Source organism: Cydia strobilella, chromosome Z, assembly GCF_947568885.1.
Source record: "Cydia strobilella chromosome Z, ilCydStro3.1, whole genome shotgun sequence".
NCBI lineage: Eukaryota > Metazoa > Arthropoda > Insecta > Lepidoptera > Tortricidae > Cydia > Cydia strobilella.
The window spans coordinates 60,924,898-60,950,350 of NC_086068.1; the positions used below are offsets into that span (position 1 = coordinate 60,924,898).

The window sequence follows — 25,453 nt, forward strand, 5'->3', positions numbered from 1 at the left end:
AGTGTGATAAAGTCATCATTAATGTCCAATTTCTATGAAACTATGATGCTTATAATGTCACTCCCTCACTTTGTTCTATTCAAATCGGTGCAGTTAGCTGACACCTTATACTAGAGCGGTACTGTCATAGTAAATTTTGTAACCCCAGTAAATTCACTGCCATCTGTCGACACACTTTAAAACTAAAAATAAATATTTATAAAAATACGATAAAATGTATTTAAATATGGATAAATAATTTTTTTTATTTGCATTAATTATTTTATGATTTTGACCCATGTTCTTTCACTGATATGCGTTAAAATTGTTAAATAACAAACGAAACCGTCAACGCCATCTGTACGACAGTAGGCCAAACGATAACGACCCTCTGAACGATAATCAAATTTTCTTGATTTTCGAGGCACGTTTTTTCCTTAGACTGTATCCATCTATTACGGAGTTATATCTATCTTTGGCTGACACGGACGTCACGGACGCTAGCTGTTTTAGTGGCCCGACAGCTCCTGTGCGCCGGCGCACAATTTACGACGACTATTTTTACGCAACTATATGTTATATCGTAAAGCGGCTCATTTGTACGTCTCCTGTCAAACTACATTGTGTAATGAAGGTTCATTCAAGGACTTTGATTTCTGTGCCAGTTCGTACATAATATGTCGGGCCAATTCGAACAATGATCTAGATGTCAAGTTGTCAACTAGATATCCACTATATATGAAACAGTAACGATAGCGAGATATTTAAGAAAGTCATGTCAAATTTGACATTTCCGCGATTCCGAATATCCTCTTGGACGATTTGCTTAAAGCACCCTCCACACTCGTGCGCGAATCGCGGCGCTAAGCTGCAAACGCGAGTGTGGCGTCTTGGCGTCATCAGCGAAATCGACTCCACACTCGCGTTCGCGGCTTAAGATATTACTTAGACATCCAATGGATATCTAATGGATATCCCAAAACGTCACAATAATTGTAGCGTGAAATGACAATTGGTATCTCGAATCGAACTGCAAAAGTTAACTAGTTGAGAACTAAACTATAACGTATCTATTAGATCTCGTATTGTTCTCGTATTGGAGCGGCCGACGTGCTCAAAAATATCTGAACACGCACTCTAAGAGCGTTTTCGCATTGTCCGAACTGATATCGGATGTAGGATCCGACATCCGCGTAGTCAGGCCGCGGGGGCGCGCCCGGGCGCCGTCTTTAGCGGTCACGCATACTACAACAAGCATTATGCCTATACATACGCACACAAACAAATAGACAATGAGTGTGACTAACACAAATCAATAAATAATATAATAAAATTATTTGTTTCCCAGTTTTAGAAAGGGTAATGTATGTTCTGTATGTTTAAATGTATTTAGTTCACAGACTTCACAGTAATTGATCCCATTCTCACAAGCCACAAATCACAAGCTGATTGGCACAACAGATTTTTGAAGTAAAATGGGACATACAATAACTTACATAACATAAAGCGTGGGTGATGACCAGGCATCGTAAACTGCGAGCGAAATCCATTGAAATGACGTACTTTGACTTGACTTGAAGGGCCCCACTGACTATCAGTCCGCCGGACGATATCGGCCTGTCAGTTGTTCGGAACTGTCAAATTTTTGTTCTAACAGACAGGCCCATATCGTCCGGCGGACTAATAGTCAGTGGGCTCCGTAAGTAGAAAACCTAGTACTTCAATGGATTTCGCTCGCAGTTTACGATGCCTGGTGATGACCTGATGACGACTATAAAAATGGTATTTTACGCATTAGCTGTATAATATCTATAATAAAAAAAGTCATTCAAACTGATTAAGCATCATACCTGTCAGTTCTACTTAAATACTTCTGTGGGCGAAGACAGAATTCTAGTAGATAAGATTTTCTTTAGGGGTATTAAAATAGCCCTAATTAACATTGTTTTTGCAACGTCGTATCTCTTTATTCATTGATATTAAACCTTATTTAAGTCGGATTATGATTCCTTTTTCAATAAAGATTTGTAAATATGCCATTAAATTTTTGACCGTATGTCAGGTATAGAAGGTTGATTTTTCTCTGTTTTGTCATTATATTGTATGTGTTTAGGTTGTGTAAACCTGTCGTTATATTTTTGACCGTAATTTTATGATTAAAAAAAACCGGCCAAGTGCGAGTCGGACTCGCGCACGAAGGGTTCCGTACCATTACGGAAAAAAACAGCAAAAAAAATCACGTTTGTTGTATGGGAGCCCCATTTAAAATAAATAATACCGGTATTTTTGTATGGAGCAAATACCGGTTTCCGACCCCTGCATGAGATACAGCCTGATGATAGACAGACGGACAGACGGACAGCGGAGTCTTAGTAATAGGGTCCCGTTTTTACCCTTTGGGTACGGAACCCTAAAAAAGGTTTATTTTTCTGTGTTTTTTGATAGTGTAGGTGTTTTATGTTTACGACAGGCTGATATGTGATCAAAACATATTGTCCAATATCTGGGGTAACGTCAAACGTTATCGTTAACGTTAAAAATGATCTGATGGATCTGTCACGGCATTAAATGTGTTTATGATGGTGTTGATGCCGTTGATGAGTTTTCAAAATATTGGTTTGATGGTAAGCTTGATATTTATTGCAGGGGAATTTTATAACGCGCTTTAATTTAACATTTTCTTATAAATATAAATGATTCTGTTTCGTTATGCTTTATAGGGTTGTACCCAAAGGGTAAAAACGGGACCCTATTACTAAGACCATAGAGTAACTTATACTAGAGCGGTACTGTCATAGTAAATTTTGTAACCCCAGTAAATTCACTGCCATCTGTCGACACACTTTAAAACTAAAAATGAAGATTTATAAAAATACGATAGAATGTATTTAAATATAGATAAATGATTTTTTTTATTTGCATTAATTATTTTTATGATTTTGACCCATGTTCTTTCACTGATATGCGTTAAAATTGTTAAATAACAAACGAAACCGTCAACGCCATCTATACGACTGTAGGCCAAAACTAGTAGCGCCCTCTGAACGAAAATCAAATTTTCTTGATTTTCGAGGCACGTTTTTTCCTTAGACTGTATCCATCTATTACGGAGTTATATCTATCTTTGCTAAGACTCCGCTGTCCGTCTGTCTGTCAGCAGGCTGTATCTCATGAACCGTGATAGCTAGACAGTTGAAATTTTCACAGATAATGTATTTCTGTTACGGCTATAACAACAAATACTGAAAAGTACGAAATACTAGTAAATACTAGTACATAGTAAATAGTAGTAGTAGTAGTGGTAGTAGTAGTAGTAAATACTGATAAGTCTAGTGAAATACTAAAAAGTACGGAACCCTCGGTGGGCGAGTCCGACTCGGGGTTTTATTCAAAAAGAGGGGTGTTATATGTTTGACGCCAATATCTGTCTGTTTGCCTGTGGCATCGTAGCTCACAAACAGGTGGACCGATTTAAATGCGTTGTACTCGTAGTGTAGGTAATGCGGTGAGGTATTTCTAGCTAGTTGTAAGTAAATGGGTGCTACATCAAAAGCCCCGGGACGGCCGTAGGGGCTGGCTCCATATTGATTTATATACACACCACACCCGCAATGTACTGCGCTGATGCGTCTGCAGAAAACACCGGTTTCAGAGTCTTACTTCGCTCATATTATCTGTGTGAGATTTTATAATCTTAGCCGTAAAAAACCCGAAAATTAATGCTGATGAGTTTGAGTTGGACCAAGCTAACCTTGCATTTGCAAAGTGTGGCAATGTCATCATGAATGTCAAATTCCTATGAAAATATGTCAAAATGAAGACAAATTAAACGTACGGGTCAGTTGGACTTCCGGTTCGAGCGCCATCTTGATAGTTAGCATCGTGATTAATTACTTTGTTTTTTGCTTATTAATATTGTTTAAAGTGTAATATCGATAGCTTATTATACAGTAAACTAATGTGGTAGTGTGCAGTGAATGGAGAATTAATCTTGAAGCGCGTTTAACCACCATCTTGGAGTCAACGGCCGGTAGTCCACGTGCTTCTTGTAAAGTCTAGCTATCGATTTACAAGAGCTAACAAATCACCGTACACTGTCTTGTACAACCGTACAATTTTTGTCGTTTGTAAACCTCTCAATACCTTGATACTGGCGAAATAGTCCCACTGGGCTGAAGCCATAATTTTAAAAGAAGAAGAAGAAGTACGGGTCAGTTCGAACAACGTGATAATTACTAGATACGAAAACAATACGAAATCTAATAGATACGTTATAGTTTAGTTCTCAACTAGTTATCTTTTGCAGTTCGATTCGAGAAACCAATTGTCATTTCACGCTACAATTATTGTGACGTTTTGAGACATCCATTAGATATCCATTGGATGTCTAAGAGGACATATCGTTCAAGAGGACATTCGGAATCGCGGAAATGTCAAATTTGACATGAATTTTAAATATCTCGTTATCGTTTCTGTTTCATATCTAGTGGATGTCTAGTTGATATCTAGATCATTGTTCGAATTGGCCCGTTAGACAGAATCTACGTCCATGAAATACACTTGATTACACTTAAATTTCAGTTTCCCGGTTATATTTCAAAAGTTTACTTTATTCGAATGCCATAAAGATGCCTTTATTGAGCACCAACCTGAGGAAATTTTGTACCTACTCCAAACAGCTTTTTAATTTTAATGTTGTTGTTATAAGATATTTTATTATTGTATAAAATCTACTGCGGATGGTGTACCGAGACAAACCTTACTGGATTAACGTTACTTTTATAATGAAGTTGTATACTATGAGTATTTACCTAAATAAATAAATAAATTTAAAAAAAACATTCATAGATTTTGTTCATAGATGGCAGCACCAGTCTCTCTCGCTACAACGTAAATCCGTAAGGAGTTCGTTTAGGAGGTGCAAGCGCGCACTGCTTGCCCTTAGCGCTGGTCAAAGACGCCTAGTCTTACTAAGATGGCATATAGTCGAGAAATTCGGACGGGCACCGCCGTGGCGGGGTGGCCTAGGGGTTCATGGCGTTAGCCGCGATAGCTAAAGACGCCGGTTCGAATCCGGCTTTCACCACTGGAAGGCTTTCGTCACTTTTTCTTTAATATATGACATCTATTACAGTTTAAAAAAAAACATTCAATATCTGCACTAAAACGTGCATGAATAGATTTATTATTTACTTAAAGGGGACTTACCTAATCGCGTATACTTACTTAAGATTTAAAATTATCTCCGACGTATCAAGGACGGCATTAACCCCGTGGTCTTAGATCTTAAATATATATATTTAGTAGTTAATCGATGATGTTTCAAGCTTGTTCGGTCGCCCATACATTAATGTTTATTGCCCCAAAACCATGTCACATAAAACATAACAGAGCACATTAAAACATTCATAAATCGCTAAACAGCGACAAAAACGCCGCATTTAAAAACAAATTTTCGATTTGAAACTCCTATAGCTTCTTTAATTATCTAATTTTCGACCTTAACATGACGAAATAAGCTTCAGTTTAGAATGTTATATGTTATAGTCAGGACAGCTCTATGTTGTCACTTTAACAATTAATGGGATTTGACGGAAAATGGGCCAAGACGTTTGGACTAAATAATAACTGAGAGAAAGCAGAACTTTTTGCATGGCGGCATAAGCACACGGCCTAGGTAAACAGTATGAATAAATAAATAGGAAACAAGTAGGAATATATGTAAACGAGCTTCTGTCCGTGATTTCGTCTAACATGAATTGATGATAATTGATAGAAACTAGCCTATGTGTCCTTTCCCGGGCCTCAAATTGTCTCCGTACCAAATGTAAATTGGTTCAGCGGTTTAAACGGAAGTAGGCGTGAAAAGGTAACAGAGACAGACAGACAGACAGACAGACAGACAGACAGACAGACAGACGGACGGACGGACGGACGGACGGACGGACAGATAGACAGACAGACAGACAGACAGACAGACAGACAGACAGACAGTTACTTTCTAATAAAATTTATAATATTATACATAGTAGGGATCCCTACCTTGAAATATTGAACTCCCAAAAGTCCCAAATGCAAAGATTGGTCTAAGAGCAAAACTTAAGAGGCAACAGGAGTGGTCATTCCTCCATACAAACGTACTCGACAGTTTCCTCCGTGGTTTTTGAATCTGGAGCAATGATTTTTTCAACACAGATTACTATTATTAATATCTGTATCGGACAGTTTAGCTTTTTTTGATATTTTTGTTTTTTAAGGCGCTAGAGCACTTCAAATATTCGCAAAAATTACCTAATTTACTAGGTCGCAAAGAGAAGCATGGTATTCAAAGCTGACATCATTAGCCTACAAAGCAAAACAGTCCAACACTGATAATTTCATTACCATTTATATCTCAATATTTCGTTACATTTGGTTAAGTTTTGGAGGAGGAAACAGTCGAGAACGAAACCTCTTTTTTTGAGATTTTTAAGCAGGATTTTTCGCCTAACCTGTGGCGTTGTCCTTATCGCACTAGTTTTAGGAGCCGCTTCCGTTAGCGAGACGGATATATTCACCTAAAATATTTAAATCTCAGCTCCCGTATCCTCTTAACGTTTACGATTTATGAGACAATCAAGCGGACGATAGTACGGTACCTATACACTTTTTATGTTGCAAAACGACATGAAAATTATTTTTTCACCACACCCGCTCGTGAGGGCCTCTTTATTCTTCAAAATCTGATGAAAAAATTGCGTTTTATCTAACAAGAGCAAAGTATAAACTGTAATAGATGTCATATATTAAAGAAAAAGTGACAAGCCCTCCAGTGGTGAAGGCCGGATTCGAACCGGCGTCTTTAGCTATCGCGGCTAACGCCATGAACCCCTAGGCCACCTCGCCACGGCGGTACCCGTCCCAATTTCTCGACTATATGCCATCTTAGTAAGACTAGGCGTCTTTGACCAAGAAGAGCAAAGTAATCTTTCCAAAACTGTCCCGCTTTCGAAGTCAACCTAATGAACCTAAGGTCCACTAGGAACTTAGGAAAACTAGGTCCAAATTAGCTTGATAATCTTACCTTGTCAGTTCACCTGAAGTAAAATCACGTGTTTCCATCATACTGGTTTCCATTCAAGAAACCATTCACTGTACACTTATAATTAATTATTCTCTTTTCATACAAACATCGAGAGAAAAAGGTTCACTTCTACGAGATCCACTACAACCGGTCGTGTGGCACCGCATCCTAGCTTTCACAAGACTTGCGCGTTTAAAAAGACTTTTAAATTCATTTCTTCCAGCTAAAATGGTATTGATGGCATGATAAACTTAAAATTAACGATAAATAATATGAAACGATCATTGTCATCACATAATAACATGGTTTCTGACAAGCCTATTTAAAAACTGTAATAGATGTCATATATTAAAGAAAAAGTGACTAAGCCCTTCAGTGGTGAAGGCCGGATTCGAACCGGCGTCTTTAGCTATCGCTGCTAACGCCATGAACCCCTAGGCCACCTCGCCACGGCGGTACCCGTCCCAATTTCTCGACTATATGCCATCTTAGTAAGACTAGGCGTCTTTGACCAAGAAGAGCAAAGTAATCTTTCCAAAACTGTCCCGCTTTCGAAGTCAACCTAATGAACCTAAGGTCCACTAGGAACTTAGGAACACTAGGTCCAAATTAGCTTGATAATCTTACCTTGTCAGTTCACCTGAAGTAAAATCACGTGTTTCCATCATACTGGTTTCCATTCAAGAAACCATTCACTGTACACTTATAATTAATTATTCTCTTTTCATACAAACATCGAGAGAAAAAGGTTCACTTCTACGAGATCCACTACAACCGGTCGTGTGGCACCGCATCCTAGCTTTCACAAGACTTGCGCGTTTAAAAAGACTTTTAAATTCATTTCTTCCAGCTAAAATGGTATTGATGGCATGATAAACTTAAAATTAACGATAAATAATATGAAACGATCATTGTCATCACATAATAACATGGTTTCTGACAAGCCTATTTAAAAACTGTAATAGATGTCATATATTAAAGAAAAAGTGACTAAGCCCTTCAGTGGTGAAGGCCGGATTCGAACCGGCGTCTTTAGCTATCGCTGCTAACGCCATGAACCCCTAGGCCACCTCGCCACGGCGGTACCCGTCCCAATTTCTCGACTATATGCCATCTTAGTAAGACTAGGCGTCTTTGACCAAGAAGAGCAAAGTAATCTTTCCAAAACTGTCCCGCTTTCGAAGTCAACCTAATGAACCTAAGGTCCACTAGGAACTTAGGAACACTAGGTCCAAATTAGCTTGATAATCTTACCTTGTCAGTTCACCTGAAGTAAAATCACGTGTTTCCATCATACTGGTTTCCATTCAAGAAACCATTCACTGTACACTTATAATTAATTATTCTCTTTTCATACAAACATCGAGAGAAAAAGGTTCACTTCTACGAGATCCACTACAACCGGTCGTGTGGCACCGCATCCTAACTTTCACAAGACTTGCGCGTTTAAAAAGACTTTTAAATTCATTTCTTCCAGCTAAAATGGTATTGATGGCATGATAAACTTAAAATTAACGATAAATAATATGAAACGATCATTGTCATCACATAATGACATGGTTTCTGACAAGCCTATTTACTTTTTTATCGGGATTATTGATGGGAGTTTTGTCATATTACTGTACTTTATTTGAAAGAAAGAAGAAAGAAAGAAAATACATTTATTTGACGCCACAACATAGTACATAAAAAAGAGAAAAGCATGCAGACAAAAAAACATTTGGACGCCAAAAAGGATCCCCACTCAGCATAGTGCCGCGGCAAACCGTGGCGCTGGTTTTCTGTGGGGACCTGGCTTAATCTAAAAATAATGGCGACACGTACGCCAACGACACACATTTATACTGTATTTTTCTCCAATTTAACATCAAATTAAGAATTGGTGTTTTTTTAGCTCTATACAGGTTAAATGCGAATAATTTACTTATTATAAGTTTGTAGCAGTTACTTTGTTAAGCTTTGTTTAATTTTTGTCTGTATGTCTCCTATAGTTGGTCAAACCAAATTGGCAGTAAATAACAACAAAAAAAACTATACTCATCCTTTTCTTTTGGTTGCTAGTACTAGTGTAAGACGAAGATAGTATGTTTCTGTCTGTCTATGTTTGAAATGAGACAGTCTTTTGACAAACTAATATAATGCAGATTATACTACTCTTTACTGTATGGTCTGTAAATATACCTATACTATGTCTATGGTTGACTGCAAAAGTCAAATATCTAGTTCTGTCAATATCATTGTTTACATATCAACGTCCGCTTAGTTTTTCTCCCAAAATTTAGAAATTAATAAATATGAAGATGCTTTATTTTTGAATGGTAGAGATAAGCCCTTTTGGAAAGAAACCTCAATTATTTTAACCGATAATCTTGCGGCTAACAAATATTCGTTCAATTGTGCAAGTGATTATGAAATTTGCAATTGTGAGTTCGTTTAGTATTGACTAGTAATGACTAACGTGTGAGACACATACAAAACTATTCAAGTTCAAAGAGAGACTACAAATGAAAAAACGTGACCACTTTTGCTTCATAGCGGCCACTAACCACTTGAATACCAGAACGTATGGCGGACTGGAAAATACGAAAAGCTTCAGGAGATACGGTGAGTTTATTATACCTTAAAATATACTAAATACAAAAGCAAGTAATTTAAGCAATCAGTCACATATTAGGACAGAATATATAATAGTATGCGGTCTAAATATCTACTGAGCTCGTTCACTTACCTGTACTGACAATATTCTGTTAAACAAAAGCCATTATATCTTTTGTGCCTGAGCGCGTGGCCTTTGTGCCTGATCGAGTGGCTATTGTGTGGGAGCCTCAGGCACAAAGGCCACGCGCTCAGGCACAAAATACATAATGGCTTTTATTTAACATAATGCCATTGTTAGTACGTAAGTGAACGAGCTCAGTAGAGATAGCGTTAACTATAGTAGGTACAGAAGATTCACTCCCTAACAAAACGCGTTTGTACGCGCAAAGCGGCGCAAGCGCATGCAATAGGTATGATGGCACATTTTGATTTTTATAACAAAATCTAGTAACATAGATAGCAAATGAGCAATTTATCACAATAATGTAGATATTAATATATGGAAATAATAAAAAAATACAGGACAAAAGTTTCATAATTTAAGTTATTTTTTAACTTCCAAAAAGGAAAAAAGTAAGGGTACCATTCGATTCCTTACATTTTATCCAAAAAAATATTGTACAGCAACTATATACATAAACGCAATATTTCACCGACAAAAATGCAATTTTCTTATTTTGTCCATACATTCAAAATGGGCTCTCAGTGAACTTGACGTCACGTTCACTTATCGTTTTGTTAGAAGCGTTTCGCGAGTGAAGTACGACCGTCAGACTTTGACTATCATTTCTGACTTTTATATAGCTTTAATGCAATGGGTCCAATATAGACATTTGATCCTAAAAATAAACCTGATCGATTGATACCATTAATGAAAATTTGTCATCTAGCATATTCTATAAGCTCTTTAAATCTACGTATTGTATTCGAACACACGCGAACCCAATGAATGCAATCTGTCCTATTATTGTGGTTTTGCCGCGGAGGTTTAATATAAAACAATGCGGCCGGGATCAATGCAGCGCTGATTGTGCGAATATCCCGTGGAAAATGTGAATTATACTTATGGTAAAAGCACGGTAAAAGTAACACTTAACTGGCCATCGGTGAATCGGATATCCCGAATTCGAATCCCGGTAAAGGAATTTCGTCAGGTTGACAACCAACACTCACTAATTACTATCACAAGAAGAACCCTAGCAGAGAATAAGTAATAGTATTATCATACAGAACGGCCGCGCACCGCCCCGCCCCGACTCGAGTTACCTCGCCCCGCGACAGTAGATTGACGGCCATTTGCCGGCCGTTCAGTACTCGCATGACGCGTGTACAGACGTGCCGTTCACACATAGAAACGCAAGTGATTTTTGATGTATAGCGTGTCCGCCCTGTGACCATAGTAAACCGTACTTATTAGAACCAAAATAAGTTCCTTTTCGACGCCGTGTCAAACACAAAAGCTGTCATCCAGACGCCACGTCACGAAGGGTTCCGTATCATTACGCAAAAAAACGGCAAAAAATCACGTTTGTTGTATGGAAGCCCCACTTAAATATTAATTTTATTCTGTTTTTAGTATTTGTTGTTATAGCGGCAACAGAAATACATCATCTGTAAAAATCTCTACTGTCTAGCTATCCTGCCACAGCCTGGTAACAGACAGACAGACAGCGGAGTCTTAGTAATAGGGTTCTGTTGTTACCGTTTGGGTACGGAACCCTAAAAACAGAACGTAACATAACGTCTACATACAGGTGACAAATCGATACACTTCTCGAGGGAATAAATAATATATCAAATACAAGTCAAAACTAAAACTACCCGGTTGACTGTTCCTTTGGATATCGCAGATCTATGAGTTTCCTCGCCTTATTTTCCTTCACTGAAAAGAATTAATGGAGGCATTTTAAAAGACAATTAAGAGGGCTTTAGAGGATTACCATTCTTTTATATTCTTTGCAAGGTGTAGAGGAAAAGTCTTAATTTATTTTTGAAGTAAAACTTCTTTAGGCGCGACTAGGTCTCCTATATACTATGTGTCTCCTATATACTGTGTGTATGTGTGTGTGATGTACTACTCTTTGGACTAGAGGGTAACTCAATTTTTTTTCTGACGGAAGAAACGCTCAGTAGTGACACCAACATAGCGATAAACGCGTAGCGTTTTACTTCAATCGCGCGTAAAGATTACACGCACACACTTTTTTATTCTTACAGCGTATATATATACAAGTAGTTATATAGTCAGTGACGTCATAATGACGGCATTATTGCGTCATAATGACGTCGCTGACGTCATGATGACGTATAAATGCTACTGGGGTTACCATCAGGCGATGCATCTACTCATTTTAATATCATAATTTTTTTATATCTCAAATTAACTATCTCGTTTTTATATCAAATTCTAAATAATGATTCTGATCAAATATAATTCTACAATATTTAGGCACTCTGGCCTTATTCTAGACTCGGCTTAATCTAAGTTATTCGGTTTGATGACTTAAGCCTGGTGCCGCATAGCTTCTGACGTTAGGCTTCGACGCAATACCTAGGATATAGCCTAGGGTATATCTCTGGTTATACCTAGGCTATACCGCTTCTGTGGGTAGCTTCTGGATACCATAGAGTAACTTATTAGAGCGGTACTGTCATAGTAAATTTTGTAACCCCAGTAAATTCACTGCCATCTGTCGACACACTTTAAAACTAAAAATGAAGATTTATAAAAATACGATAGAATGTATTTAAATATAGATAAATGATTTTTTTATTTGCATTAATTATTTTTATGATTTTGACCCATGTTCTTTCACTGATATGCGTTAAAATTGTTAAATAACAAACGAAACCGTCAACGCCATCTATACGACTGTAGGCCCAAACTAGTAGCGCCCTCTGAACGAGAATCAAATTTTCTTGATTTTCGAGGCACGTTTTTCCCTTAGACTGTATCCATCTATTACGGAGTTATATCTATCTTTGTGGATACTGAAATGACGAATAGTAACTTCATAAAAAAATGCTACGTAAAGGATCCTAACACAGCCCAGGTAGCAAAGTGACGTCAGCGACGTCCTAATGACGTAATAATGACGTCATTGTGAAGTCATAATGACATTGCTGACGTCATAATGACGTATAAATGCTACCTGGGACGTTGAGCCAGCAATATTTTCAAAGTTAAATTGTAACTTGTGGTAAATAAAACGAGTAAAATGTAAAGTATTTTTTTTTCTAATATTACACGAAACTCTGCGCAAGGGCGCCACTACCACAATCTGACGGTCTATCGCAAAACAAGAAAATCTAAATTTCGTTATCTAACATCTCTGTCACTTGGATATTCGAGCGTAGAGACAGCGAAATCTCGGATTCACGTTTCCCGGTAGGTTCTCTGTAGACAAACCGCCTTGATGCATCAATTATGGATGGTATAGAAAGGATGCACATCTCTTATGGCAGAATTATTGCAAAAGTGACCGCTTTCAGCTTTAAATAATAGTTCCTAATCTCTCCGGTGGCGCTAGTTAGGCTCTGGGACATAAGCCATATAAGGCAACTATTAACGCAACTATTTTCGTGTTTTGGTCGGGACCAAATTACGTAGGTTGTTTTTGGTAGTATTTCGGTGTATGGTGGCGCCGCCTAATTACTGTTTTTTGATGGACACTTTTCATACATAGAGATTTGGCTCCTTTATATAGTCTCCATGGCATCAATGTCATATTTTATTATCACTGAAAACTTGTCAAAAACCTGTTAAAGGCACAGTATGTATAAGTTACTCTATGGTTTACTAAACGGGCTGGTTGAACATTGCAGTAATACCCCTTATTTATCAAAAATACAGCACTGGTGTTTTAACCACAACCACCGTGCATACTCTACGTGGGTATTTTATATTTTTATTTACAACGACGGGACTTAATCGCGTAAAATAAGTATTAAATTCACCTCCGACGTTTCGAGGACGGCGTTGTCCCCGTGGTCTCGGAGAAGACTGGCTAAAGTTGACATCAACATATTCTAGGCGCGCGAGTTTTTCGAACTACCCGCACTTCGGACGTCGGAGGTGAATTTAATACTTATTTTACGCGATTAAGTCCCGTCGTTGTAAATAATAATGAGTAAAAATCGTGAAAGTTTAAATCAGTATTTTATATTTTGTTGTCATTTTTTCATTTCTCTCAGATTTTGATAAAATTTGGTGGATAATTAGAGTATGTACCTTATTCTGTACAACATAAGCGCAATTTTACTGTATGTCCTACAAAATTGAATTACGGAAAACGCATGGAATTCTCCGTAACTCAATGGGAATTTTCATTTTTTTTTTCCTGTTTATTCCGACCAGTCTAAGGAAAAAACGTGCCTCGAAAATCACGAAAATTTGATTCTCACTAGCGCCACTAGCTTTGGCCTACTCTCGTATAGAGGGCGTTGACGGTTTCGTTTGTTATTTATAATTTTAACGCATATCAGTGAAAGAACATGGGTCAAAATCATATAAAAATAATTAATGCAAATAAAAAAATCATTTATTCATATTTAAATACATCATAACGTATTTTTATAAATCTTCATTTTTAGTTTTAAAGTATGTCGATAGATGGCAGTGAATTTACAGTGGTTACAAAATTTACTATGACAGTACCGCTCTATCTTATTATATCCTCTTTGATAATATTATCTATACCCTTACCCTTCCTATGCCTTACCCTTCAAACGTTGACAAATAGGTCAAAAGTTCCAAAAAACGACCAAATCTCCTAATACAGGATGCTCCAAATATTTCTCCAGGACGATTTACGGCTACCCTTCGCAACCCCTGCCCCTCCCAACCCCTCCCAACCCCTCGCAACCCCCTCTGGCCATGCACGGTCCCTATGCGACGATTAGGCGAAAACGGCGGTAGATAAAAATTTCGGGACACCCTATATCAGGGAATTACGTGATTAAGGTTTTCGCTTATTAAATACTGGAATGGTTTTGCTTGCGTTGGGTTTTGGTACCGTTGTATTACTATGTGTGGCAATAGTTATTTCTGCAACAAGAGAGGAAAGTTGGTTTTTCTTGCGAGTGTTTATTTTGAGTCCCGAGAAAGCGAAACTCGCTTCGCTCGTGATTCAATTATAGAATCTTGAGCGTAACGAGGGACGTATTGATTTTATAAAAATAAGCATAGAAGAATTTTGAGATCTGTTTTTCTGGACCTACATCTACAGTGGCGCCAACAAAAACGATAGCCCACATTAAAACTTTGCCGTTCTTGTGGATAAAACTAATCTTTCTTATCAAGTCATCAGTTTTGACGAATAAAGAGGTGGTGAAAAAGTATTCTTACCTCAGCAGCTCGAACAAGCCTACTTTCGTCACTCCCTGGAGTGAGGAAAGTGCGACTTTCCTCACTCCAGGGAGTGAAACAAAGTAGCTTTTTAATTTAGTGAAAGCCATGAACTGCCACTTCATACTTTTATTACATTCTTTTTTTGCTCTCTGTATTCTGTGTAATTCGAAATACATTTTAACCATTCCTATGTTCTCACTACTGAGGTGAAAAATTATGTGTGCAACACGGAGCAAAGTTATTTTACATCTCGTGTTTTTGAGTCCCTCGCTACGCTCAAGATTCTAACTTAGATAACTAACTAAGATAAATACTCGCAAGGAAAACCAACTTTCCTCTCTTGTTGCACAAATAACTATTTCTAAAAGATAGGTATATAGCATGGGCATGGGATTATTCATTATGAGATTATTTAAACGTCATAATTTCATAGAAGTTTGACGTTTGAAATAACACTTGCACTGCGTGTACTATCAAAATCGTTGCAGACTTTTCTTTGTCTAACCACAGATTATATAATAGTTCTTACGAACAGATACTTATCTCTCAAAGAAAACGCAAATACCTACCGTTTTGATACCTACACAAAAATACAATGGAGTGACCTTCGGCGGTCCGCTCCCCGCACCGCGCGCACCGGCACAACGCTAGGGTTGCCGACGCTTAGAAATGATAAACACCAATAGGTATTTATCATGAGAATCATTAGAAATGATAGGTATTTATCATTTCTAACAGCGGAGTGAAATTAAATGAAATCTAAATCTTAAATTATGTATTTTAGTCATTTATTCATTCATTACTTTGTAACTCAACTGTTTTACTTTCTAACTATAAATTTGTCGTAATAAATACTACATGTTTAATGAAAGAAATTCAATAGTAAGTACCTACGTAGCTTGTAACTATCGTAAAAATTGCAAGTGCGGCGCGCGGTGACGTGCGTGCGTGAGCGCGTGTGGCAACCAACTGGCTTGCTTTTCTACCGTGAACGGGAGGCGATTCGTAGGTATAAATCCTAGCTCGCGCGGAGAGTTCCATAGGCCTGGTCTAACTCTACTTGTTTTAGAATGACAGCGTCACTACGTTTGTATGGAGAACCGAGCTGGGGACCCTTAAACTAGGTATTACAAAGTTAAAAGTGTCACAGTTATCTACATAGTTAGATGGCAAACTAAACTGAATTGCGTATTGTGTAACTTGTGCATTGTATGACACTGAATGAACAGACGTTGAATGCAGCATGCGTTTCTATCTTAATCATTGTCTAAAGCTTTTGTTACTTTTGTTTCTAATTTTAGAACTTGCCATATAAAGAACATTTGTGTCATGATTTATTTATGTTAACATTTAAGATAGCAGTTAAATAATAATTCTACTGTGGCAACATTAGTACGTTACCCCGATTAATACAGGGGTAGCTGGGAAAGTAACATTATACTGTTGGCAACACGGTAGTTTTAGCAAATGGTGGGGCACGGAGTAACGGGGACAGACTCGTTCACTTGGGTTGAGGCGGTCAAAGGACGCATCGCAAAGGACTGGTTAAGTCCGAGTACCTGTAAGTACCTCCATTGTTGTGTCGGTAATAATTTAGAGTAACCATGCAAGAAGCTTCACATTTGTAAGTATGTAACACAAATCGACTTATGAAGCCAATTCAAACTGAGAGAAGTCTTAAATGTCGAAATTAAACTTCACTTCTTGTCTTACAACAACGCAAAGAGTTTTTAGGTGGTACTATACTATACTTTTAAAAACTATATTTCCATAGCCAAAACATTTACTTTCTAAAAAAAATCCGCAACAGGCCTATTATTATTTGTATTATTTTTTGTTTAAATAATAACCTTAGTTAAATATAAAATAACCGTCACGAATCGTACCTGGCACAAATGTCCCCATTACGCTGGCAGCGTTTCTTATTAAGATTTATTATTAAAAAATTGATTTAAGCCTAGAAAATGTCGGCTTGTTACGAATAATTCAATATTTTCATTTCATATAAAGTTAAATAAATAAATAAATAAAAATCATTTATTGCAGACTAAAAGGTCCATACATGGTTAGCAAACATTACGATCTTATTACTAGTGTTAGTAGCGCTTAAAAACTAAAACTAAAAACTAAAACTAAAAACTAGACGGTGAGTGCATGCAGCCCCTGCCAACGGTTGAGCGGTTAAGGTAAATCTGTTTTTAAGAAGTAGATTTAAAAGAAAGTAAAAGGTTTCCCGCCAAATATTGTCTATGGAAATATAGTTTTAAAAAGTATATGTGATGGGCCTCCTCTTTGTTTCATATTTGTGTAGGTATTGGGTATGTTTGTGTCCTGTATCCTGTATTCCCTTTGTATTCCACCGTGAGCCGTGATTTGTCAACGTTTCCTTTTACTAGTAGCAAAGATAGATATAACTCCGTAATAGATGGATACAGTCTAAGGAAAAAACGTGCCTCGAAAATCAAGAGAATTTGATTCTCGTTCAGAGGGCGCTACTAGATTTGGCCTCCAGTCGTATAGATGGCGTTGACGGTTTCGTTTGTTATTTAACAACTTTAACGCATATCAGTGAAAGAACATGGGTCAAAATCATAAAAATAATTAATGCAAATAAAAAAATCATTTATCTATATTTAAATACATTCTATCGTATTTTTATAAATCTTCATTTTTAGTTTTAAAGTGTGTCGACAGATGGCAGTGAATTTTCTGGGGTTACAAAATTTACTATGACAGTACTGCTCTAGTATAAGTTACTCTCTGCTAGTAGGCTACATTTTTAACTGGATTTAAAGCAGTAAGGATACTTTTTTCAAAAAATAAAACCGTATTCAGGTAATAGATTTCAAACGTTTTGGTTGTTAAGAATAACGTAGTCTGAAATAACTGCACTCACTTGGCTCTAAAAGTTTTAATACCGGCAATCAGAGACAGATTTGTGTGTCAGAACTTTGAGAACTTCAGATTATTCAACGTTACTTCTAATTTGAACCTTATTTTTGAACAATTAGGACTCATTTTAGTTAAACATTGTGATAGTAGATATGCGCTTTTAATAATAACATTCAATCTTCCTCTATTCTTAAAAGCTTTGACATTTGTAATGCATTTTGAATCTAATGCTTGTAGAATTACAGTCGAGCTTGCATTAGCAGTGTAAGTAATAAAATAATTTAATTACCATTTAGAATTCTATTGCGGTTACTGCGGCTTTATTACTGTATATTGTTTATTTAATAATTATTATTCCATCTTTAACTGTTAGTTTTTAATAGGCTTTTGAAAACTTAATTACTGTCATATTAAAGCCCTATGTAGGGACTTCCGGTTCGATCGCCATCTTGATAGTAGCCTCGTGATTAATTTCTTTGTTTTTTGCTCATTAATATTGTTTAATGTGTAATATCGATAGCTTTATTATACAGTAATCTAATGTGGTAGTGTGCAGTGAATGGAGAATTAATCTCAAAGCGTGTTTAACCACCATTCTGGAGTCAACGGCCGGTAGTCCACGTGCTTCTCGTAAAATCCAGCTATCGGTTTTACGAGACAACTACAACAACCACCGAACAACGTCGTGCTCTAAGAGCATTTGGTATTTCTACCTCTAACCGTGTCTGGCTAGAGCCCTAGAGGCCCATAATTTTATTGTTTACCGTACACTGGCTATGGCCGATGGCCGATATGTTTTAATCAAGAAATATTAATTCGATCCCACGTGGATCCCACTTTGACGTTGGCGAAATCATCGACAGTACCGATGGAGCCATACTACCTGAAAAATTGATTGAAAGCCCTATGTATACTGATGCATTCAAGAAGGCATACGCAGAGATGTGCATGTCGTGTCGTTGCTGTTCAATATACTCTTCGACCCCCGTTCCCCATCTTACCTAACGGAAAGATTTAACTATCTGGCTGAAGGCAGTGATCACCGCTTACGATCGAGTTCTAATCTCACGCTTGCTATTTCTCCTAATAAGACGCGATCGTACGCAAATTCTTTCACGGTTCGCGCTGTGAAGTTGTGGAACGAGTTGCCCCTGTCGCTCAAACAGTCCCAATCTGTACTTGTAGCGTCACTCAAGGCTAATCTGAAGAAGCTTTGGCTTTCCAATCAGCGTGATCTGGTTAAGTACTAACCTTTATTTTTATTTTCTTACACTTGTGATATTTATATATATTATAATATATATTTAGTATTGTATGTATGTATGCTAGTATGTATTTTAATCTTTAGTGTTATTTCTTTTTTTAAATATTAATTTATACATCCTGTAAGTTTGTCTATCTGACCTGGCTATAGTTTTCCACTCATCTACTCGAAGGTTAGCTGGAAGAGATCCCTTATAGGGATAAGTTCGCCTTTGTACTTCCATTACTATAATTTATTTTTTTAACCTGTGCTGTGTACAATAAAGTGATTACTACAACTACTAATGGCGTTAATCATAAACTGTCATTTTGACTTAGATGTGTTTGAAAGAAAGGGATAAAACATAAATGAATAGGGTATTCTCCTACTAGTCAAATCAGTTTCTTTTTTAGAACTGTCAAAACGATTTGCGGCCAACTCATCTGCTTTTTATATATCCGATTGATTAAATAGAACTTGTGTAAAAATAACTGCTATCTATTTTTTATCTAATAATTATCTAGTGCTTTATTTCATGCATGGTGTGAAATAATTTACCTATTTTGATCACAGTCAAATACCGTGTTAGGTAATTGATTACTTTAAGAGTTGTATAGGTACAGTCGCCATCAGATATATCGGAGCGGCTGAGGCGCTCACAATATCTGAACACGCCTCTATTGTCAGGGCGTTAGAGTACGTGTTCAGATATTGTGAACACGTTGTCCGCTCAGATATATCTGATGGCGACTGTACCTATGCTTATATAAATAAGTTATAATCATCTATCATTTTGTGTAAGTATCAAGTGTATTATAATTATATAATGTCCCAGAAAAACGTTGATTTTTGCAATGATTTTTCTTAGTCACACGTCTTTTACAAAATGTTATTAAAAAAAAGCCGGACAAGTGCGAGTCGGACCCACCCACCGAGGGTTCCGTACTTTTTATTATTTGTTGTTATAGCGGTAACAGAAATTCGTGCATTGTCTTTGTGACGGCCGGCATTTGCAAACTATGATAAGGAGTGAAAATCGTGTTAGTTTAAATCAGTATAAGCATAGAGTAACTTATACTAGAGCGGTACTGTCATAGTAAATTTTGTAACCCCAGTAAAATCACTGCCATCTGTCGACACACTAAAACTAAAAATGAAGATTTATAAAAATACGATAAAATGTATTTAAATATAGATAAATGAGTTTTTTTATTTGCATTATTTATTTTTATGATTTTGACCCATGTCCTTTCACTGATATGCGTTAAAATTGTTGAATAACAAACGAAACCGTCAACGCCATCTAAACGACAGTAAGCCAAAACTAGTAGCGCCCTCTGAACGAGAATCAAATTTTCTTGATTTTCGAGGCACGTTTTTTCCTTAGACTGTATCCATCTATTACGGAGTTATATCTATCTTTGGTATAAGATAAGGATATCCAAAATGCATCCTAAAATTGGTTACCTTTATGGGGAGGCGAAGCTTACCCTAAACAATAACTTTTACCCTTTTCATTATTAACATAAAGAAACCTAAATGCATCGTAATTGGTTATCTCTGGGAGGCGGAGTTAAGCTCGCTCGTAAGGATCGAGGTAGAATATTTCTGAAGTGGTTCATCACCGCCCAGCAGTGACGTCAGCGACGTCAAAATGACGTCTTTATGACGTACCTGGGCGGGAATGTCCCCGATTGTACCGCAGCTTATCTGTCCCCCGTCCCCGTCTCAAAGTACCGTATATAAAGTCCATAACTCGGCGTACATGCATCTTGTCGTACGAGGAAGCAGCCATTTTGTCACCGCCTTATCTGATGGCCTGCCTAATTCCCGACGCACCCGACCGCCGCCGTCCCGGTCCCGTATATCTTGACCTTGACCCTGAACTGCTCACATGTTTTTAGTAGCCACAAAATAAGTAATAGTATTATCATACAGTACGGCCACGCACCGCCCCGCCCCGACTCGAATTTCCTCGCCTCGCGACAGCAGATTGACGGCCGTTTGCCGGCCGCTTAGTACTATTTTTAACCCTTCGAATGCCTTGTCCCGTATACGTCACAGACAATTTGAACTTTAATTAACAATGTCAAGGTTATTAATTCGGTAGCAAATTGTTGACACAGGCGTTCGAGGGGTTAAGCAACTTACTCACACTATGACGCATGACACGAGTACAGACGTACCTTTCACACATAGAAACGCAAGTGATTTTTGATGTATAGCGTGTCCGCCCTGTGCTCTAGCTACCAGCGGTCACCCTTATTTTATTATAAGTTATAATTATAATTTATAACAATAAAGGGCAAAATATCGAACACGTGAGTTACGGTACAGTAACTTAAATTAAATTTTCACCTCAGCAGCTCGAACAAGCCTACTTTCGTCACTCCCTGGAGTGAGGAAAGTGCGACTTTCCTCACTCCAGGGAGTGAACCAAAGTAGCTTTTTAATTTTTGTTTCTCTGTATTATTCTGTGTAATTCGAAATACATTTAATTAAACCTTTAATATGCTCTCATTACTGAGGTGAAAAATTATATGTGCAACACGAGAGCAATTATTTTACATCTCGTGTTTTTGAGTCCCTCGCTACGCTCAAGATTCTAACTTAGAATCACTCGCTTCGCTCGTGATTCAATTATAGAATTTCTCGGGACTCAAAATAAACACTCGCAATAGAAACCAACTTTCCTCTCTTGTTGCACAAATATTATTCTTTTTTTTCATTATTATGTAAAATTATCGTCACATCATATACGAAATAAGTAATAATGATTTATTTAATGTGTAAATAAATACAGAGAGGCACATATTTCTTACATTTTACTTCCTTCCGACATCCGATATCGGATCGGAAAATGTGAAAACGCTTTAAAGTTGGCCATTGTGGGACACGACGATATGGAGGACTATATCATCCGCTACTATTAATGCCGACTGTGTTAGGGGCTGGCTAGTAGCTACCCTCATCGGCTGGTGAGTGTATTAACGAGGCCGTTTATTGCGCACGAGTTTTTACAGCACTTGCGCAGTTCTTGTCCGTCCGTTCGGCGTTAATGTCGCACGCCAGAGAGAGCTAACCGTTCGGTCTCATATAAACGCTTCATGGCGGTTCCCTGAGCCAGGAGGCGAAAAATCTCCTTATATGATCATATTTTTCTAAGAGACGTTGATATTCGTAGACGTGGAAAAAATATATGCAGTTTTTGATTATATACCTATATTATTATTAAGAACTGTAATAGATGTCATATATTAAAGAAAAAGTGACGAAGCCCTCCAGTGGTGAAGGCCGGATACGAACAGGCGTCTTTAGCTATCGCGGCTAACGCCATGAACCCCTAGGCCACCCCGCCACGGCGGTGCCCGTCCGAATTTCTCGACTATATGTCATCTTAGTAAGACTAGGCGTCTTTGACCAGCTCTAAGGGCAAGCAGTGCGCGCTTGCACCTCCTAAACGAACTCCTTACGGATTTACGTTGTAGCGAGAGAGACTGGTGCTGCCATCTATGAACAAGTTTGGGAACAAGGGTGCCCTCCAGTGGTGAAGGCCGGATCCGGCCTTCACCACTGGAGGGCTTCGTCACTTTTTCTTTAATATATGACATCTATTACAGTTCTTAATTTATATATAGTAGTGTGACTACTTAAAAAACACAAATCAAAATATTTAATAAAATAATTTGATTTGTTCCCAAACTTGTTTATATATTATTATCTTTAATAACACAGCTTTTCTTATTATGACACTTCGCTCGATACAATTAATTCTCAAAATAACCTCTAACTCGGACTTTTAATCTAACTTTACTCGGTTAGAGTTTTGAATGATTCACGGTTAGTTTCACTAGACTTATATTGACCGGGATATAGACCGTGATTACCTTTTGTATTATTTGTGAGCTCCCGATATTTCGACGCAGTTACATGCATCATGTTCACGGGTGACTGAAGATAGCGGGTGGGTGTCAAAGTTGTGTAGACAGCGCTCTGTCTACCCTCATTCTTGCGCGTCGGCTGCGTTCACTTTCAACGTTACCAACGGTCGCATTCACACTTGTTGGTCCGGTCGCGTTCACACTCGTTGGTCTGTCCAAACACACTACACTCACGGTGTCACTACGCGTGTTTGATTCGGATATCACTGGTTTTTTACACAAACAAATCACAGGATTCCACACATTTGAAATATCGGGAGCTCACAAATAATACAAAAGGTAATCACGATCTATATCCCGGTCAATATAAGTCTAGTTTACTCGGTTATTTATTATGTGACACTATAAACAAAAAAAAGGAAAAAATAATCTTAACTTAAATTGTAATTAGTACTATTAGTTATTCTGTGGCTTGAATTAATGTCCTATGTCCCCTAGATGGGTCAGAGGCAGGGCCAGATTAACCACGTTGGAGCCCCTAGGCAGTGACATTCGCGGGGATCTCAGGCGGGGTCCAATTTAATTTTTTTTGTACGCGCGCTGGGCCCCTAGCCAGTGCGGGGCCCCTAGGTAGTTGCCTACTCTGCTCTGGTTAATCCGGCCCTGGGCAGAGGGCGACCACAGTGCACTGTCATCTGGAACGGTCTTGACCTTCGTACTTAAATTCGCTCTAGTCCTCACTATGCCCGTCACTTTTGCACTTACTTACAAACTTGTTAGAACGTGACAAGCATGGTGACAGGCGATAAAAATGCGACAGGTCTGCTTTGGATAACAACGAACTCTTTCCTTAGAGATACAAGTCTAGGGCTAGGTGCCGATACTTTTTAATTGACACCAAACTGATCAGCATCAGCACCAAATTGATGCCACGCGATGAGCTCAGGTCTCAGGTTGGCCGTTGTAAACAGAGCATGGTTGAATGGGGACTGCTTCGTGGCCACTATACCCAATGTGCTTGCGACACAACACCGCAAACTATGGTACATCTGCTGAACTAATGGACGGCCCCGCGTGCCCGCACTCTTGCTCTGAATCTGACCTGAGACGCCACGGTCCAGGCTGTCAGCACCGCTGCTTTCTGGGCATCCACTGTTTAGGGGAACCTCGCAACGAGAGAAGAAGACTGATGCCACACCTTTATGATGATGATTACAGCGTAAGTAAAATTAAAAGTAAAGTAAAAAGAGCTTTATTTCATTCCTTACATTACCTATTACAGATGTCTGACACTAATAGTATATTGTATGTAAATTTTTACTTATTCCAATGAAATAGACATGCATATATTAGAATATATTTTGATAAAAATTACTATTTTATAAATTATTTATGCCACGTAATACTTATTTTTATATTTATTTAATTTTAATGTAAGCACCTGTAGCGGTAAAAGCCTCCTCCATGTTTTTCTATCTTCTGCGATCTGTAGCTAGTCTGCTCCACGTTTTTCCTGCCACCTTTGCAAGATCGTCGCTCCAGAGTTTCTTAGGTGGTCCTCGTCGATGATGATTACAGCGTAGAATATAGCAATGACATCCAAGGCCACTGTGACTTGGCCAGGGGCCGGCCCGCTATCCCTTATCGGGATTTTATAAGGGTATTGCATAAGGCTTAACTCACCATACCCTTTGCCAGACGAAACCCTTTGTTTTGCTTTTAAAAACCCTTATATAAAGCTACCACATTTGAGTAATCGGTAGCCCAAATACCCTTACAAAACCCTTATCATCCGCTCACCAACACCTTGCATATTGCTTATAAGGGTTAGCCTTATAAAGGGCTTCCCTTTTAGCATATAAGCATGCTAATTTAAGTCGTCTACCTTGTTCATAAAGCACACATTACTTCGAATCCGAGCGATCGTCGGCGGCGACGGCGGCGTTCTTTGACTAGGCACGTATTTTCTTTCCTTTTCATACACTACCGTAGATATATACTAATCCTGTCTCTTTCACGCAAAGGGAAACCTTTATAAAAAGCGCTTAAAGATAAGGGTAACCCTTATTAAGAGCTAGCCTTATTTTTGGTTAGCTTTTCGGTAAGGGTTAGTCAAAGGTAAGGGTATGAATGGGCTTGCAGTTCAAAAGGGAAAGTCTTTCAATGTGTTAGCCGTGTTTAAGTGTCGCCCATTGAAAGGGTTTTATCGCGGAAAGGGTTGTCCGGTCCCTGGACTTGGCGTGTGATGATAACAGCCGCGTTTATTTGTAATGTATGGTCTGCGCTGTCAACGCCGTCCGCCGCATCGTTACGAGGGACGTTAGCTTTATCAGAGGGTTGTTTTATAGTTGCCGATACTTTATAATTGACACCACACTGATGGCCACATAATACAGCATTGGCGGCGAAGGTCACTGTGGCTTGTCGTGTGATGATAATTAATAATT

General features: G+C 38.1%; 1 non-coding gene across 1 annotated transcript; it reads right to left on the bottom strand.

Moving 5' to 3' along the window:
- Positions 1-6,791: 6,791 nt before the first annotated feature.
- Trnas-cga (transfer RNA serine (anticodon CGA)) lies at positions 6,792-6,864 on the bottom strand. The gene has a single exon. It is a non-coding gene; the product is annotated as a tRNA-Ser (tRNA).
- Between the last annotated feature and the right edge of the window lie 18,589 nt (positions 6,865-25,453).